This window comes from Cynocephalus volans, chromosome 3, assembly GCF_027409185.1.
Source record: "Cynocephalus volans isolate mCynVol1 chromosome 3, mCynVol1.pri, whole genome shotgun sequence".
Taxonomy (NCBI): Eukaryota; Metazoa; Chordata; class Mammalia; order Dermoptera; family Cynocephalidae; genus Cynocephalus; species Cynocephalus volans.
In genome coordinates this window covers 83,137,185-83,139,844 of record NC_084462.1, presented here as the reverse complement: position 1 = coordinate 83,139,844, position 2,660 = coordinate 83,137,185, and positions in this window count along the sequence as shown.

Below are 2,660 nucleotides of genomic sequence, written 5' to 3'. Positions count from 1 at the left end.
AAGTACATTCCCTTGTGTCTTCATGCTTTTGTTCTAGAAAAACCTCTCCAGGCTCTGTGGGTTCCCTTCTGGCGCCAGCTCCCCAGGCAGGTGAGGGGAGAGAGGAAGGGCTTTCTTTGCCCAGGGCAGCAGGAAAGGTTCTGCAAGGTGGAGGGAGGAGGAGTGGGGGAAGGTGGCGTATCTGACTCTGTGTTACACTTCCAGGCTTGGGAGCTGGGGACCTCGGCAGTGAGCAAACTGATGACCCTAAAGAAGACAGAGAAGTTTTAGTGCCTCCACCTCTACTCCCCAGGGCAGGCAAGAGAGTGGGCTTTGGGGCTTGAGACCCCCTTCTCCTTAGGCTCCCTAAGAAAGGAGCCGCTTTCCAACTGATCTCAGGCAAGAGAGAAGTGAGGGCCCCCTCCCTAGGCAGAAGTTAGACATGAGAAAGTTTGGCTTTGGCACCCAATTTTGTGTCTCCTGTCCTTCCACCGGCTCTTTGACACCCAGCACCCCTGCTTATACTCGTTCCCAGCTCTCAGCTTGCATTCATCTCCTTCCTGGGGCATGTACATGAAGTCACTCCTCTACCCCTCTCATTTTCTTCTTTGATCCCTTGCCTCCTTGTAGTGGATTGAATTATGTCCCCCCAAAACTCACTGAAGCTTGAATTGTGTTCCCAAGTTTTATGTATTAGAAACTTGGCCTCCACTGTGACTGTTAAGAGGGTGGGAAATCCTATTATGGTAATTGAGAGGTGGAGCCCTGAAGAGGTGATTAGATTCTGAGAACCATGCCTAGTGAATGGATTAAAAACGGTGGTCAGGGGCCTGGTTCTGAGGGCTTTAGAAAGAGAGTGAATCCCTCAATCTCTCTCTCTCTTTCTCTATGCTCATACCCTCCGGCTCCCTGCCATTTTCCGTCTTGAGCAGAAGCAGCCTGAGGCACATGCCAGATGTAGCTGTCCCAGAATCGTAAGCCAAATAAACCTCTGTTCTTTATAAATTACCCAGTCTCAGGTATTCTGTTATAGCAACACAAAACGGACTAATACACTCCTTCATAAGCTCTGCCTAATTTGTGATTTGTTTGTGTACTTGTTTCCCTCTAGATCTTAGGGCCCTTGAGGTCCAGGTGATGTCTATCTGACGTCCGTCTGGCTGGCCTGGTTGTACACAGTAGCATCTCTCTCGGTGAATGCCAAATTAATGGAGAAATGAATAAATGGAACACTCTGAGGATGTCTCTCCAAAGTGTCCTCCATTGTTCCAAAATGTCTTCGTCCTCTTAAGTCAACATCAGATAGTGGAGACCTGGGTCTTCCAGATGTCTGGTGTTGTAGCAGAGGACAGAGAATAAAGGCTAACACATAAAGCTCACTGTGGACCAGGCAGTGTACTGAGCACTTTCATTAACCTGCCTTGATCTCACAGCTCTGTGAAGCAGCATGTTTCTTGTCATTTCATTTTATAGATAAGGAAACTGGGTTTATGTGGCTTGCCTGAGATCATAGAGCTGGTAAGTGGCAGAGCTCACACCTGTACCACACCCTGTTACCTGGCCAATCATTCAACAGCAGCAAATGGAGGCCTCCTCTATAAAAATCATGTTCAGAGGCCACAGAGTGGCTACAGTGGATGCACTATGAGACCGTCAAGGAAATTCCAGGTAAAAATAAATATATCCATTTGCTTGGAAGGGCTGGTTCCCACCCCTTTTTAGTAGGCTGTCATAAGTCAGAATGGCAAATAGCCTGAGTAACCCCCATCAAATCCCCTTCCCTCAAACTTTAATTGAGAGAAGGACAAAGTTTATGATAATTCACATTAAGGTGTAAGAGGTGAATAGCTTCACTCACCCTTCTAACTTTTGGAAAGGAGCTTGTAGAAGAAAAATTACCTCTGAAGAATTTCAGCAGGTTGTGGGATCTCTTGTTGGGACCAGAGACAGCTGACTGGAGCTGCAGGGCATCTGGAGACGCTGGCTTCAGTCATAGGGAGAACCGGAGGGTGGGGGTGGGTGGTACAGATTTCCTGTCTGGGGATCCTCAGACCATCTTTCATCTGTCACAAAAGGGACCCAGCCCACAGACTCCCCCTTCCAAAAGGGGGTCTGTCATCTATACTTTCCGCCAAGTATTCATCTTTATTATTCTGTGGGATCCTCATCAACAACCTCGTGATTGGACAAATATGAAAAAAAAAAAAAAAAAAAAAAGACAGGACCATGTTTTCCTTTCAGAAAGTTGTCCTAACAAACGGATGGCTCCAGGTGTGATCATGCACTGTCCCTGGGATGCTGATGGGAGTGGACACCGCATGCTCTTTTATGAAGGGTGTTAACAGCTGGAGAAGGTCAAATGCTCTGTTGAATCTTAGAGAAACTTTGGAAGTTTTTTTTTTTTTTTTTTTTTTTTTTTTGTCTTTTTCGTGACCCGCACTCAGCCAGTGAGTGCACCGGCCAGTCCTATATAGGATCCGAACCCGCGGTGGCAGCGTCGCCGCGCTCCCAGCGCCGCACTCTCCCGAGTGTGCCACGGGCTCGGCCCAGAGAAACTTTGGAAGTTTTGAACTAAGGAATATCCATTCATTTATTCATTCATTTAAAAAAAGTGTAGCCACGGGTTTATAATGATGAATTAGCCAATTCCTGCCCTGTGTGGTCTCAGACTGGTAGAAGAG